A 17224-nucleotide genomic window follows, 5' to 3' on the forward strand; every position below is an offset into this window, starting at 1 on the left:
AAGCTCTTTCCCCTCGCCAGCACCAGCGTGGCTTTGGAGTCAGTGGAGGCTGAGAGAAAGGGCCCCGCCCTGAGGTTTGGGGGGCCTCCAGCCACAGCCAGAGGAGCGGGGGTTTTCAGAGTGGCCCAGCAGGGAAACCAGGCAAGGCCACCTGGCCCAAGTCTTCCCTGCCCAGAGAGCCCCATGAACTGCTTTGGGCCACACTCCCCGTTTGGACCCCCTGCAAAAAGGTACCACGGGAGCCACACCTGAGAAGGCAGAAGGACAGCCCTTTAGCCTGGGGTCCCTGCAGGTGTGTCCTGTGAGACCTGTGGCCACATAAGTTCCTTGTCTCTCCAGGTCACTGAAGGGACTGTGCTGGGCATCTTGGTGGTCAGGGACATGGGAACACCTCTAAACTCTGAAGAAGGACAGAGAGACTCTTCCTGGAAGCAAGGATTCCAGGGAGACACCTTGCCCAGAACTGGAGGACTGTGTCCTGAGTAGACCCCTGGGAGGCAATGTGGGGCTGTGGGGTCCTCTTCTGAGAAGGGAGCAGGTGAGTTTTCCGGGGGTGGGGTCCTGCTTTGTCCAGACATGTCCTTGTGTAAGACTCATTTACAAACACCTCCAAGTCCACCTAGGGGTGGCCCCAGAGGTGGGGGTAGAGGAGAAGAGTGAAGGGTGCAGACTTAGGGCCCCCCGAGCCACCCAGGGAGCCAAGGGTCAGTGGGAACATCTTGGGAGTCTAGTGCAGGGGTGGAGGACGAGCACTAAGAACATGCCAAGTCATGCAATAAAGTGACCTGTGACCACGAGACACAGGTGGCCGTACACCAAAAGAGGCAGATAGAAATTTAGACCCAGGATCTGAGAACCTTGAGAGGGGCTGGAGGGTCCCAGGAACCCTCAGGAACAGCTCTTCTAGGGGCACAGACATCCCAATACACACATTTCTCATGGAAGCTTTTTGGGGTGCAGAGTGAGTTACCAGGATCCTGAACTTAGTATGGAATCCCACCCCCTTGTTCATCACGGTTCCTGGCAATAAATTGCTGTCACTTGTCCCTGGACATGCACAGGGGAGCTGACTGCTGTGGGGGTCACTGCAGGACTAGAATCTTCTGGTGTGTGCTCTGTGACCACAGAAACCCAGGGGGATTTCTCAACGGGAGAACCTGGAGACCATGCCTGCAAGGACCACCCTCATGGGATGGCCAAGGAGCTCGTGGTACCCAGGTCACCAAGTGACGAAGTTGTGAGGTTGCCTGGGGTATCCTGGGGGCATGTAGATTTCTGAGGTCAGCACGTGGGCCCAGCACTGCTGGATGGTCTGCACAAAGAGGGGCCTGCCCTCCTGATGATGGCTCTTAACACCTGCAGGGAAACTGCTCTCAGGGCTCCTGGAGGTCCATATTGAGAGTGTCCTGCCAGCCTTGTGGGGTCACCTTCCCCTGATGCAGAAGTAGACCTCTCTCCCTTGAGGCCCAGGGGACACCTGGCTCAGGTCCCACCTGTGTGCCCTGGACACGCAGAGCCCCAGAGCTCTGGCACAGCCTGGGGTGTGGTCGTGTCCGGGCAAGGAAGGCCCTGGGAAGGGGCTCATTCAAGGGCAGAGGCCACTCTGCAGAGATGCTGGACCTGGCAGCAATGCACTGCTTCAGTACTCCCTTGGGTTGGGTTTCCAAGCTGTGGGATGGAAGGGCCTCTCCTTCCTGCGGTGCAGTCGGGGGAACTAGATCCATCGTCAAGGTCAGCCCTGAAAATGGAGGCTACGCTACCTCCATTCCTGGAAAGAAAATCAGTCCCCTCCAGTCCAGGTGATTCAGAAAGTCATTCAGCAATGTTCGGGGCCCCCACTTTAGGCTTTGAATTAGAGCTGAGCGGCTTAGGAGGCCAGATCCCTGTCCGTGGCTCCAGGAGCAGGCTTTCTGCTGGGGGACAGGATCCTCACAAACACCTGTGTCTTTGTGGGACACTCCCCTCTGACAAGCTGGGAGGCAGGGTGTGGTTGTGGGAAATCGTGTTTACATGAGCAGAGGGCCACCATGTGGTGGCGGCACAGGAGACTGTGAGAATGAGTCCCACAGCCTTTCTGGAATCAAAAAACTGGCAAATGTGAAAAAGTGCATAATTTGTTTTATTGAACAGGCTGCTTATGTACGTTTGGAGGACCAGGTTCAAGGACTCAGCATCCCTCCAGGACAATAGCCTCAAGAGAAGAACAGACAGAGCAGGAGGAGATCTGGGGTTTCTCCCAGGAATGAGGTGGAACAGGGATTTATGCAGATTTGCAAGGAGTCCCCGACCACTGAGCATGGGGTTACAGCCCCACGAGACCCCTGTCATGTTTGGCTTGGGCTCTGGCTCTGGCCTGCTCATGTATTCTTCCAGCAGAGTTCCAGAAACTCAGAAGGTGGACTTAGAGGGGCTGCGTTTGGAACCTAGTGAGGAGGTGGAGGGTCCTTTATATTGAGTCCCTTCATCCTAATCACCGTAGCTGAAGCCCAACACCCCCCAGGCCCCCATGGTTGCCGTGGAGGGAGAACAAGCCTGGCAGGCGACCTAGGGGTCCCACTACTGTGTCCTTCCCTTGTCTTTGTTCCCTTTCACCGCGGATGGTGTGATTGTCTCGTGTCATGGTGGCCTCCACAATGTCCCTCCCAGTAATCTCTCTTCTCCATCAGGTGGGGTTCCCAACCCCGCTCAGCCTTCTCTGCATGGATGCTGAAGGACCAGGCCCACCTGAAGTTCTGAGCTTGAGCAGTAAGGTGGAAACAAGGAAACCAATGGAAACAAAGAAGCAAGTGTTTGTGGCAAAGCTCCCCACCACAGAGAAGCTGCCCTGAGTGGAAGGGAGAGTGTGGGCATGCCCGTTTGTTTCCTGTCTCCCAGTGCTCTTAGCTTTCTTATTGCCTACCTGCATGGTTACAACAAAATGATCTGCAAAACTGAAAATATTTACTCTCTCACTTTTACAGAAAAGGCTGGCCAGCCTCTGGTCCGGTACCAGGCAAGAGATTGGAGTTCCTTTCCAGTTTGGAAACATCTTGGTAGGCCCAGGTTTGCAAAGGTCTTTAAGAGTAGTTACGGAGTTTTGCTTTTAAACTTTTTTACGGCTGTATATACTTGTGAGATGTGGTTGTGATGTATAATTCTGAGCCGGGATTTTCTCAAACTGTTTCTCACTTCTTATACCAGACATTCCTAAATTCCAAGTGGAACTGCATATTAAGGAAGCCATGGAATTTAGCTAAAGGATACAGATTTCATTTCCTTTTAAGCATCGATGTACCTCCATCATGGCAGTATTTGTTATGTGTTATTGATAGGGGAACTAAGTAGTAAACAGATTAATAGAAAATAGGGGATTTTAGGTACACAGGTTCATCTTTTCAACGTTGTTTGTAATATTTGCAGTTTAAGATGACCATTCCTGAGAAACAGGCAGCCTCTTAGAATGAAATAGCATTTCCTCTGAAATATAATTAATTTTTATTTTGTAGACAGCAGGAAGGGTAATAACACATCACACATTTGGGGACGTCAAAGAGAAAATGTAACTTTCTGGGAGCTCACTCCCCCGCCTCCCCCTGCCCTTTTTACTGTCCCATTCTCCCTGGAAGGCTCTTTCTTATCTTCTGCTCATGGCTCCAGTAACTCTTTCTTCCTCCTTGTTCCTCAGCTGGTAACGTTAGTTTTATACTTTGAACAAGCAAACAAGCCAACAGAAGAGAAATTTCACAAGCAACTCCCAGCACATCCGCTCGCCTTCTGATGTCTGTGACCTCACTCTCGGTGCCCCACTGCTTATTAAAAGTGGCATCGAAAGCCAGTTCCTCCAAAAGTCCCCGAGGCCCCATCCCTCCCATCTTCTCTGGGTTGTCACTCCCAAAACCATCCTCTCTTTCACTGCCTCATCTCTTTTGTTCTCCTGCTAGTTGGCACCATCAGTATATAAACGTCCATCCTCTTAAACAAACAGCACTCCTTGACCCTAATTCACCCCCACCAATTGCCACCCTGTGTCTTTGCAGCAAATCTTTAAGGAGTTGTTTAAACTCACTGTCTGCATCTTCTCTTGAGCCATCCCCTTTTACACCCACTCTGGCTTTTCGCCTGATTCCTCGCTCTATGGAAACTGCCCTGTCAAGGCCATCAGTGACCCCATGTTGCTAAATATAGTGGTCAATTTTGACTCCTCATCATGCTTGGCCCCTCGGCAGCATTTGACCCAGCTCTTCCATCCCTCCTACCCCGTGTTCCTGCTTCATTCAACCTCCAGCCCATCGCTCTGTCTGTTTCTGCTTTTGGCCTGCTGGCTGGTCCTTTGCCAATGTCTCCTGTTTTTTCCAAACATATACTGTGGGTGTTCCCCAGGGTGCGTTCCTGGGCCTCTCCTCTCTCTCTCTGCTATTCCTTTGGTGGAAGCAACCCAGCCTTGGAAATTGGCATGCCATCAATTTCTCGATTTCTCCAAAATTCCCTGATTTCCCCTTTCCATCTGAGCCTTTATCCCTGAGACTCACATCACATTCTTTTCCTTTCATTCATCTTGCTTTCTCATTCATACATATGTTCTACTATGTAATTACTTTTCCAAATTTTGAATCAGTACATATATATCATGTAAAATGCTCAAATATGTATTATTTCCACTAAGATGCTAATTCTACCTTAGAACATTTCTGCACTTCTGTATTTATGTGAATAAAGCGAATAGTATTTCTACAAGCCTCATAGTTAAACACTGTGTTAGTTTGGGGCTATTATGTAACATGAAATAATGGTACATCAACATAGTCGTTTTTCATTTATTTTTATGTAACACCGCGATGAGGTTTTTGCCCTGAAGACTGGTTTTATTGAAATTTTACCTACGTTACGGACAGTCAGTTTATGTGAAAGCCCTCATTTCTCCCCTTTTTTGATATATGTTCCATTTGGCTATATATAACATATACCTTGGCATGAAACAAAATTCCCAAATCATTCACATAATACAATTAATATGTTTAAATTATATTTTTTAAATGTTAAAAAGAAAAAGAAAACAGATTCCTCTACCTATTAGGCACTTCTGTGGCAATATGTAATACACCCCTTAACCATGACATTGAAGAACTGAGCTGATACCAGCCCCTTTCCACCTGCTCAGCCCCACCTTTTCCCATCCCCTTTCCCATCCGGAGAGGACATCCCTCCCATTGTCCAGGCCCAGATGTTGGAACCATGTCCTTTCTCTCTCTTTCTTTTACACTCACAGACAGCAAATCCAGCTTGTTAGAAAATTCTGGATATTCTGTCTTAATTAAATACCTGCTCTCTGCTCCCCGCCCTCCTAAGAGCCACCTTCAGCCCTTCCTGGATACCAATAGCCTCCTGTTTCCATCTTTGCTTTCCTACAATCTCTCATCCACACAGAGTCAGAGGGAGCCTGTAAAAACATACATTGGGGGTGGTGGGTGTAGCTCAGTGGTAGGCCGCATGCTTAGCATGCTTGAGATCCTGGGTTCAATCACCAGCACATTCATTAAAATAAATAAATTACCTCCCCCCAAAAAACACAAACACAAAAGCATAAGTTGGACTACATCATCCCTCCCCTCAAAACTCACTAAGCGGGTCACCATGTCATTAGGAGCCAAAGTCGTCACAAAGGCCTCAGGACCTGGCGTGTTCTGCCTCTCTGCCCACACTCTCCCCCTCACTCTGGGGGCCTCTGGCTCCGGCTCTTCCTTCTTCCTCCGGATCTATTCTGCTTCAAGTTCATTACTCCGTGAGATCTGCCAGGATTGCCTTATTCCTTCCTGCCTGCCTCCCACCCCACCGCCATCACCCGAGTTTGCTCATATCACTCTTTTTTAAAAATTTTTCCAAACTCTTGCTACCCCAACATGCTGCCTGTTTCCTCTGCTAAAATTCTGAGCCCCCAGTGATTGGGAGTGATGTCTATTTTGTTGACTGATAAAGCCCGAGAGCCTTGGGAACGGTCTAGTTAGGAGATTCCCGTACGTAGTAGGAGCTTATACACATTTGCTGAATGAATGTAGGTGCCCTGGTCCAATCCGATGGAGCACTTCTGTGACATGCTCAAAGAATAACTCTCCTTTCCACCTGAGAGGGGGTGACAACTTCCTTGGTGATTAAAGGCAAGAATTTTTTGCTTTATGCTGTTAACCTTAGGCGGGGAGACTGGGGGATCTTCATATATATTTTTAAATTTGGTTCACTCTGCAGTTGGTCTTTGGTCTCTGTATAATTTTGAGAAACTCTTTATGAGTGATCATTCTTTGATCAGATTGAACAGGTTCCAGGGGGAAGGACCAAGCCTGTCCCATCAGCCATCCTATGTGTCATGTCCTGGGACCCAGTGGATGCTCAGCATGTAAGTGAACCGACAGGAGTGAGTGAAGAGATGGGAGCATCTCATTATTGTGGCGGCTCTCTGTCCAATGCCTTGAGATTTGGGGAAGGGTTTACGAGTGCAGAAGGGAGAGGTCAGGTCCTCTGTGCTTTTCCTGAGTGCCCTGGTCTTACCCATTCCCCCAGCCCCCTCTGGGCAGCCAAGCCAAGGAGCTGGGCCACCAGGGGTTGTGCTGATCAATAATCCACCTTCACCCCAAGTCCGGGGGTAGGTACACATGGTTGTAGACACTGGAGTCAGGTCCTTGGAGGAATTCCTCACTGAACTATGTTTTGGACATTTTATTTTTCTCTAGAACCTCCAGCTGAAGAAGATTGTCTTAGACACATGAAAGTTGAGGACACCTTCTGTCCCCTCGCAACCCAGGTGGGGCTGGGAGTCTGCTGTTTCTATAGCCGGTGGGCTCGAGTTGATTTGGGCATCCCTGTGCCTGAATTCCTGCAGTACACTCGGTGGTAAGGATGGGGGTGCCTGGCAGGGAGGGAAGCGGGTCGGGAGACTGTACAGCTGGGCTGATGTTAACCTGGGGTGAGCGGGAGCCTGCTGATGCATGGCATCTCGGGGCAGGGAACTCTCCACACTCAAGAGGGGTTCCCACTCCCGCAGGGGCCCTTTGATCAGGGTGCTGGGCTGTCAGGGGACCACAGGGGTCCCAGTGAGGATTAGGGTGCCTTCAGGCAATGGGAAGTGTGGGGTCCAGCGGCAATTGAATTAACTGTGCACCCAAACCCAGCCCCCACCTCTTTCAGCCTGTTTCCTAATCTGCAAAACTGGAATGTTTTTAAACATCTCACGGGGTCGTAGATGGGCTGGGACAGACTAGACAGTCAGGAGCTGGAATTCCTCTGTCCCCTGATTGTTTGCCTTCTTTCTGACTCTTTGCTCTCACAAGCTCAGTCTCTCTGTCTCTCGCTCTTTCACTTCTAACTTTCTCTCATGCTCTGGTTTCATTTGATTTCCAACCACCGCCCCTCCCCTCCGCCAATCCCCAGATGAGTGAACTTGATTTCTATGTGTCAGTTCCAAATTCCCAGGAAAGATGCTCTGTCACTCTCTGGATCTGTTGTCCAACCCATGAGTTGTGGCCAGAGGAGCGAGTCCCTCTGGGACCAGCAGATAGTCTCTGCCCAGCCCCCAGCCACCACTGTGGGAGCACATAGCTCTCCGTGGAGGAAGTACTGGCTGTGACCTTGTGTCACTAAGTGTGAATTTATGTCTTCTCTTGAACCACCTTCATCCTCCTAAACAAAGATGAAAATTAAACACTCCCGGGATTTGTGTCATGGAACACTCAGGGTGGAGGCTAATGGGGCTGGAATTTCTGCTGTATTTAAGGGGCTACAGTGAATCCCCAACGAGAGCCTGCAAAGGGAACAGCACCGGCCCCACCCGGCACTTAGGACGCTGAGTCTGCGTGACGTTGAGCCAGGCTTCTGACCACAGCTCAGGGGTCTGGTCTGACCAGTTAGCCTTTGAAACCAACCAGCTTTGGATTCCTCAATCCCACCCTAAGGTTTTACCTGAACCATCAGCTTCTGTATCTCTGAAGAGAGATGATGAGGGCCCTTCACGTAAGCCGTTCGCACAGCCCTGTTCAGGCCTTTGTGCTACACGGTCTGCCCGGCGAGCAGACCGAGGTTGGTATTTTACTGATATTAGAAGTAGTCTGGTTTACCGATGTACTGTTTCACTGAACAAGCAACAGAAGCCACTTCTCGCTGATAAAAGCAGAAAAGGGACATAATGAAAAGATACTGGGAGGGTGTGTGGAGTGGTCAGGACCGGAGCCAACCCAGGAGTTGTAGGAGGTGTTAGGGAGCCCCAGGCACCAGGCTGGGAGGGGTGCTACCGGGCCCCCTGCCACCCCAGAAGGGACCCCCCTCCACCCGACCCTCCACCTCACTCACTGCAGGTTCATGTCCCGGCAGGGCCAGGTCACACTGAAGCCACCAGCACACACCTCAGTGGGGCAGCTGGCCCCGTCTGAGCTGCGGGCGTGCCTGGTGTGGGGAGAGGCCCAGTTAGAGGAAGGCGGTTCCTCTACTGTTCCGAGTTAAGGTGCAAGTCAGTGCCCATCACTCAGGAGAGCCAGGCTGGACGGACCTCATTGTGGTGACTAGGCTGTCTGAGTTCACTTATTACTTTCTATGTTTGAAGGCCCTGGAGGGAGAAAAAGTGAAGGTTCTAGTACTTATTTTGTGTTTCCCACGTACCAGGTGTGGTAAGCAAGCCACTTCAGACAAGGCCCAGAGCAACCACGTAAATAGGCCACGGAGCAAGTCGTGCAGTCAGGCCTCTGTGGTCCCGAAACCCGTTTCCCCATCAGCTCCATAGTTACCAGTGGAAACTAGGTGGATTTATGGGACTGTGTGCTCCTGTGGGGGCTGGGATATGTGTGTTTAACTCCACATCTTCAGAAACTCGGCTAGAACCATAGCCACTGATTGCACAGTGGCAGAGGAAGGGAGGATTCCAGCCTCTGGTCCAGCTCGTGTGCAGCTCAGAAGTTCTTCCTCCTGTCCTGAAAATAACACCAGATCTGAGGGAGCTGCAAACCCACTGCTCTTCTTAGATCCCAGAAAACTGAGGGGGAAAGCTGCTCCCAACCCAGAGAGGTTGCAAAGGGAACAGCGGGCAGGCTTGGAGAGTCACAGCTCCCAAGGCAGAACCTGCTTTTGTAAGAATCCCGGGGGCAGGTAGATTTAACAGGTCCCTGAGGCCAGCAGGAGGCTCAGTGTGGGGAAATCAGAGTGTGACAACTCCAGGGGGCCAGTCAGAGGGGCCCCATGCTCTTTTTCATGTATTTTACATCCAGGACCGTGTCCTGTTCTCAGAATGAAGGTCAGAGGATAACTCCTCATTCTTCCTGCCTGGAAAGGAGAAAATAACTGTATTGAAATACACCCAGAACATTCCGTTTCATTGGGGGAAGTTGTTTTTTGTTTGTTTGTTTTTTTAATGAGAAATAATTTTACCAGAGCCTAACCAACCTGGGAGAAGGGAAATCCCTTCTGTGTCACCCAAATTGGGGTGGGGGGAAAGAGACACACTTGTGGAGGTCACAGCTCAGGGCACAGGCTCAATGAGAACTAATCACAGGACTGCAGATGCCCTGCTCTGTCCCGCTCCCCCAACACCTTACCTCCATGTCAGTAGGGCCCGTGTGTAATAACAGGAGTAAAACTAAAAGAAGTAAATGTCTCAGGAGTGTCTAGGGAAAACCCAAAGACAGCGGGGAGATCAAAACAAGGACACACAGGCTGTTTTAGCCTCTCACACAAATAGCTGTAGCAAACTACACACAGCCCAGCCCCAGTAGATAAACAGACAACCTCACAGAAGAAATTATTTATTTTGGTTCTCTTACCCAGTGCATTCCATGGTGCATCCTCGCCTAGAATTGAGTGGAAGCAAGTCCATCTCAGAAGGGACATAACTGAAGAGGGATGGCTTCCCAGACTCTGAGGGGCAGAGAGAGCACCAGCCTGGGTTAGAGAAACGTGAGGGGTGGGGTAGGGTGTGGGCTGCCTTCTTCCCCAAATAAGGAACCTTCCTGAGGCCAGCACAGTAGGAGGGAGGGCCATGGGGTGAAAGCAGCCAGACTTCATCCTGAGAACTGATGGGATGCCTCAAAGGGACCATTCAGGTGCCCAAACTGGGCCCTGAGTGTGGGAGCCTGTCGGTCTGACTCAGAGCCCAGGACTGAGGTGGGCACACAGCAGGCCGGTCTTACTTGGCCGGATCCATTTCACTTCTCCGAAGCCCTGTGTAAAACATGAAGCGTGGACGGCCTGGTGAGCACAGCTCTGCCCTCAAGACCGGTTTCAACTCCTCTCTTCCCAGAGAACAGCATCTCTGAACCCATCCTGGGTGACCTCACAGAGATCACCCTAGTGGCCCAGGCTAGTGACCGGGAACATGTACCTTCCTGCAGGCAACCCCTGACGTCCACTGATGCATCATGTACTGGCAAAGAGTGAGTCCTTGTGCATTGGTCTAACAGCAGAGACTCTGCCAAAGGCCCAAGAGGTGGTGTGTGGGACATGCAGGGGTGCAGGAGTGTAAGCAGTGCAAAAGTGTAACTGGTGACAGGGGTGCAGGGGCTGTGGAGGGCGCAGGCATTTCAGGGGATGTGGGGGTGGAGGGATGCAGAATTGCAGAGTGTAGCAGGGGTTCGGAGGTGCAGGGAGTGTAGGGATGCAGGGAGGTGCTCAGGGACGTGGCCAGGATTAGAAGGCAAGTGCACATCCTTGCTGTCAGCCTGACCCCGGGAGGCTATTGCAATGCTTTGGGGCGGCGGCGGCGGCGGCGGCGGTGGCGGCTGGGAGGCTGCCCGGGCAAGCCGATCGATTTCTTCTCTTCCCTGCAGCCTGGCCTGGGGTGGGGCTTGGCCGGCGGAGATTCGCCAGATGTTGGACTCCAGGTAAGCTTGCTCCTGGGAGGTGGGGCGGTTAGGTCAGCGGGCGGCGGCAGCGGTAGAGGGGCGGAGCGGGGCTACCCCTGGCGAACGGGTGGAATAGCTGCCATTTCCCGGCTGCTGGGCCTGGGAGCGGCCTCTGCTTCCCCAGGTCGCCGGACACTCCTGTCCCACTCAGCTTGCTGAGGGCGGAGTGGGGGCGGGGCCGTTAAGGTGCGGGGCCCACGGGGGGAGGGGGGCTGCCGCGGGGGAGCCGGTCAATTCGCTCCGCTCTCCCCAGCGGCGGAGCGAGGGGCGGCTTCTGCTGCCCTAGAGGCGGGACGCGGTTCTCCAGAAGAGCTTGCTCCTGGGAGGCGGCGGCGGAGGCGGCAGGGGCAGGGGATGTGTTCCAGGGAGCTGCTCCATTTCTTCTCTCCCCCGCGGCCTGGCTTGGGGGCGACCTCTGCCGCCGGAGATTTGCCTGAGGTCCGACTCCAGGTGAGCTTGCTCCTGGGAGATGGGTGCGGTGCGGTCAGGGGGCTGGTAAGGTGGTGGCTGCGGGCATAGGGAGGCTGCCCCGGAGGAGCTTGTGGATTAGCTCCATGTCTGCACCGCGTGGCCTGAAGGCGGCCTCTGCTGCTCCAGGTCCCGGGACACCCCTGTCCCACTTTGCCTGCTGGGGGCGGGAGGCAGGGTAGTCAGGGTGCAGGGGTGGCGGTGGTCGGCGGCCTGCAGCGGGGGAGCGGCCCATTTTCTCCCATCTTCCCCGCGTCTTGTCCTGGGGGCGGTCGCTGTTGCCCTGTGTTACGAGACGCGTGTATCCTAGTCGGCCTGACCCCGGGAGTTGGACTTGGTACTTTGGGGGTGGTGGCAGCAGCGGCAGGTTTTCCCATGGAGCTTGTCCATTTGCTCCCACTTCCCCCCATGGTTTGCCCTGGGGGCGGTCTCTGTTGTCCCAAGTTCGCCGGACGTCCATCTCCAGGTCAGCCTGCTCCCTAGAGGAGGCCACTGTGAGGTCATGGGCAAGAGTGGTGGCTGCTGCGGGGGTAGGGGCTGCCTTGGGGAGCTGGTGGATTGGCTCCTGTCTCCCCGATGGCCTGGTGTGGGATTGGCCTCTCCTGCCCCAGATCACCAGACGCACCTGTCCCACTCAGCCTGCTGGGGGAGGGGCGCCCTGGGCGGTGACTTTAAGGTGCGGGGGTGGCGATGGCGGAAGTAGAAGACCTGCAGCGCGGAGCCTGTCAATTTGCTCTCCTCTTCCCGACGACCAATCCTGGGGGCGTCCTCTGCTGCCCAAGAAGCCGGATGCCCGTCTCCAGGTCAGCTTGCTCCTGGGAGACGGGCCCGATGCGGTCGAGGGGCAGAAGCAGTTGCGAAGGCCGGCTGCCCCGCCTAATGGGGCCACTTCTTCTCCTCTCCCCTGACCTGGCCTGGGGACGTCCTCTCCGGCGCAAGATTCGCCTGACACCCCACACCCGGTCTGATTGCTCCTGGGAGGTGGGCGCAGTGAGATCAGGAGGTGGAGAGGACAGGGGGCTGCCACTGGAGAGCTGGAGGATAAGCACCAATCTCTCTGGAGGCCTGACGTGGGGGCGGCCTCTGCTGCCCCTCGTTCCCAGGTCACACTTCTTCGGGTCATATTTCCCCGGGGTTGCAGTAGGGTGCGGGGGCCGCGGGGTGTTGGTGGGGGTATGAAGCCTGCCGCTTGGGAGCAGGGGGTTTAGCTCCCATCTTTTCCGCAGCTTGGCCTGAGGGCAGCCTCTCTTGCTCCAGGTCGCAAAGCAGTTTCCCTGACAGCTTAGCCACCAGAGGTGGGCAGGATGGGCTGAGAGCGCTGAGGCAGCCGCCAAGGCAGCGACGGAGGGGGCTGTCCCTGGCCAGCTGATCAATTTGTTCCCATCTCAACATTTGCTTCCCCAGTTTCGCAGAACGCCCTTGTCCAGTTTATTCTTCTCCAGGGAGGTGGGCGCAGTGCATGCAGCCCGAGGTCTGGGCTCTCCCTTGGGAGGGGCAGAAATCTCTTGTTCTCCTTTGTCTTTATTCTTCAGCGAAGTGGTTACTGGACGCAATTCTTAATTCTGAGAAAGTGTATCCTGTGTTACGGAAGAGCTGCTGGACAGTGAGTTTTCTGGGTGGATTTTCATATCAGCTGATGTCCCAGGCAGGCAGGAAAGCTATTACTCAGAGCTTCTTAGTCTGGGGTTGGTGATGGACCCGCCATCCTCACCATGCTTTTTAAAAATATGTTACTCCCCTCTTTTTCCTAGGTGACATTTTAGGTTATTGGGTCTCAGATTGCTGGCACACTCATCCCTGTTCTCAAACATTTTTAAACTTGGGTGAAGTGATCAGTAGGGGAAGATGATTTACTGAAAGGTAAGACTACTTAAATTCGCATTAAAGCTACATTCTGTCAATCTTTCTCAAATGATTTTTCTCTGATTCTAAATCCACGACCTAGTGAATGTTGTACTCCTGTGTAAATCATTGATCTTCACATCACATTTCTTGAGTGGTCAACGAGATTTGTTAATTAGATTATTCCTGAAAGGAAAAGTTCAGGCTTTTCAGAATTCCTTGTCTGATGTCACCCAGGCAGTCACAGTAGAAGACAGAGCTGATATAAAAATCCCTCAGCTGCCTGAACTGCAAAGCTTCTGGGATTACTGATCCCTGAAATGCAGGTGACTCTTGATGATAATCTGGGGGATGGTTTATATGATCAGATTCTTCCAGTCCTATAAATGGGTTCCGTGGCCCCAGCCCTGGGAGAACTGGTCATAGGGGCCATATCGTGAGGGGTGGGATGGGAAGACAATGTGTAAGAGCTGGAATCACTGAGATTCCACACTCGCTAAACACAGACTCCAGAGCCTAATTGTTGTCAGGTTCTGTTCTGGATTTGAGAGTGTGTTCATACATGATTCTTGCCCTTCTGGAGTCACTGCCTGGATGGAAGTAACCTTTACATAGATCTGTGGAGGATGACATTTAAGTAGATAGGCTGTTATGGTTCTCAGTGTGCCCAGGCTTGCTCTTCCAGGCCCTCGTGGGACTAACGAGAATCATGTTATTCACTCATTCACTGATTTATTACCCTTGAATTGATCATTCGTCCCACAGTAAGTGAAAGTAGGTATCAGGAAGCTGAGTTTTGTCCCCTGTCCTATCACTGATTGTATCTGTCAGTCAGGCGCCCTGCGTATGCATTGTGAAATGGTGGTATTTCATGCCCAATGGGGCAGCACTGTCAGTTCTGAGAATCAGGGGAGACACGTGGGTAGGACAGCACCCTGACACACATGGCACCCCCCACCCCGTGAGACAGAATTGTCGATGCTCAGGTGACCCGATGTAGACCGCGGTGCTAAACCTGAGCATGTTTAGTGATCCTGGTGGCTATGAAAATACAGACTACCAGTCGCTACCTCTGGAGACTCTGAGGGTGTGCACCCCAGAATTCTGCATTTTAAGAAGCACTTTAACGAATCCTGATGAAGAGATCTGAGTGTCCCACGGAGAAACACTGGTGTGCGAGACACCAATATTGAGGATTCTCAGGGAACGATGTCTTTTCAGGTTGGTCCAAGGGCCCTCACTTTAGACTTTTGCCTTGGGTTTAATTGTATGTGTTCAGAAGTGATGTCTTTCACTTCCAGTGCATGTCAGTATGCTCTGTGCAGGGATTTGCTCTCAGTAGATGGCAAAAACTGATTCTTCAGGTCACCGAGCTAAAGTGTGAACGATATTTTATTTTGGTTTTCTTTATAGCAATGCAGAGTCTCCCGAGAAGAGATTCAGACTGAACAGCTTTGTGTCAGACTTTGGAAGATGGCTGCTGCCCAAGGTGTTCTCTGGCAGTGCAATCACGAATCTAGGTCCCTCTTTCACTGCTACATCAATGGAGTGGACCACTTGGACAAGGCCAAAGCTGGTATCCCTACCATAGCCCTTTACAGTGATATTCCGCTCCAGGAAGCCATCAGAAGCAGCAGGTGGCCAGAGGAGGAGCCGAACAGACTCATGAAATGTGACATCCCCAACTTTATCAACACGGACCAGAACTCTTCCTTTGTGGAAAATGATTTCCTGATTTTGTAACTACCGATTGTTCTAGAAAATAAGCCAGTTGCCCAGAACTCACACAAAGACTTGAATTGAGAAACGTGCTTTGTCAGGTATCTTTCTGAAGATGCGAAGTCTGTCTTTGTATGGCAGGAAGCCCCCTTTCACAAAACTGAATGTGTTTGTGTCTGAGAGAGGGAAATGGAGACAGAAAGACGAAGAAGCAGAAGAGAGCCCCCTCAGAAGAGAGCTAGTTAAGGTGAGTTTTTGTGCCTTTAAAAAACATTTGGGGTTTTAGGGGGAACAAAGTATTTACACTGTCTTATTCTCCTCGTTGGAAACCTTGGCCCCGTCGTCAGAGTCAGCGGCCTTGAACGGGGGTTTCACGCTGTGTTTCATCTGGCGCTGCCACTTCCACGCTCTGCCTTTAGCACGTTGCTTTGCCTGTCAGGGTTGCCACCCTTTTAACTGTAAGGTGAGGAGTCTGGAGTGGATGATCCACCCCAACTCTGCTGTTTTGCAAATTTCTGATTTCGTATTCAGATGAGGCTGGGATACACCTAGAGCAGTATAAAGCAGGCCCTACCTCCTGCCTATTGCTGGGGCATCCCTCAGGCCTGTGCCTTCTACTCAACCCTTTTCTGAGCCCAGCTTTTGTCAGGAGCCCAAGTGCCTACCGGGATGGCAGGGGACTTGTCTTTCGTGGTCACGGTGGCCAAGAATTCTATTGGTTGTTCTGAAACAACTCTTCCGAGATCCTCCACCCACCCCTGCTCAAACCTAATGACAGCCCTACGGTTCCTTTCCTAGGAGGAGGATCAATCCATGGTGCATTTTATGACAATCCTGTCCCCAGGAATGCACGGAAGTTTATCAGCTGAGTGAGGGGAGGTGCCTCTGTGTCCCTGTATCTCTGTCTGCTCACAGTTCGCGGCCACCGGCTACTGAACAAGAAAAGTGCTATTCACCATGTTGTGTGTTTTCCAAATGTGTAGGTGATGGTCTTGTGGCTCGTGCATGGGCTTTGATTTGGGATGGTGAAGGGCTTATAAATACCTCATCAACATGTATTCGAGATGGCCTGTTGCCACACAGATTTGATTCATGAAGGCATCAAGCCTGCACACTGGTTTGGAAACAACTTGGTTTTGATCATTCACACTGCATGCATGACTCGCTGCTAATCTCTGGGTGTTTTTTTCATTTCAGATTTATTCACTCCGTGTCTTGCTTAAGCTGAAAAATACATTTGTTTCACCAGAATATCCTCTGATTCTTTGTTTACACACATCCAGTTTTTTTAATTCCTTTAAAAATGATTCTGTGTTTATAATGCCTCCTAATTTCTATCATCTCTGTGTTGCCAGTGGCCTGAGACATGCACCAGATTTGATGCCGGAACTGTTCCACCAAAAGAAATCCCTTTGTCATAATATCTTTTGAGAAAAATATTATTCTTTAAGGCTCTAACAGTAAATCGTAGAACAAAGCATGGAACATTTCTTGTAGTTAATACATGTTCATGCAAAAAGTAATGATATTTTCATTAAACAATGTTGATTTTAATAACTTTTACAAATGTGAACATTATTATTCATAATTTAAGTAACCAGATAAAACCAGTTATTTACTATGAAGATTGAAAACTATTTACACAGTCTCTTAATTAGAAGTAGCTTTATTAGAAGACTGAAGGGTATTTAAAAGATGGAAAAATACCCATGATGACACCATCATTTTTATTAACTAAATATCAAGAACTGTGCAGGGTTAAGATTTAACCCTCTGCAAACTGCCAAGTTAGCATGAGGTAGTTTGTGGATGCTGCCAGAGGACAGGACACTCCCCCAGGATCAGAGACAAAGGACTTCCAGCCAGCACAGCAGGCAGCCTGTGGTTCAAGTTCATATTGGTTCCTGAGTTCCTTTCCTATTGCTGTTGTAACAAAGGACCACAGACTCAGTGGCTTAAAGCAATACACATTCATCTTCCCACTGTTCTAGGGTGCAGAAGTGCAAGGTCAATGTCAGTTGCTAAAACCAACGAGTGGCCAAGGCTAAGTTCCACACCGAGGCTCTTGGGAGGGATTCGTCTTCCTACCTTTCCCAGCTTGCAGAGGTGCTCACACTCCTTGGCCCAGGGCCCTGTGTCACTGTGACCTCTGCTGCCACTTTACATCCCTGTCTCTGACTATATAGATATAGAGGAAGAGTCTTCTACATCTGGTATGGACCCTTTTTCCTAAATGGACATTGTATCCCTATTTATGTGCAGATGAAAACCCCTTCCCTCCAGGGTGCAGTGGCATCAGCTCACAAGATGATCACTCTGGGCTTTAAGTGTCCTCTATGTTTTGT

Source organism: Vicugna pacos, chromosome 18, assembly GCF_048564905.1.
Source record: "Vicugna pacos chromosome 18, VicPac4, whole genome shotgun sequence".
Taxonomy (NCBI): domain Eukaryota; kingdom Metazoa; phylum Chordata; class Mammalia; order Artiodactyla; family Camelidae; genus Vicugna; species Vicugna pacos.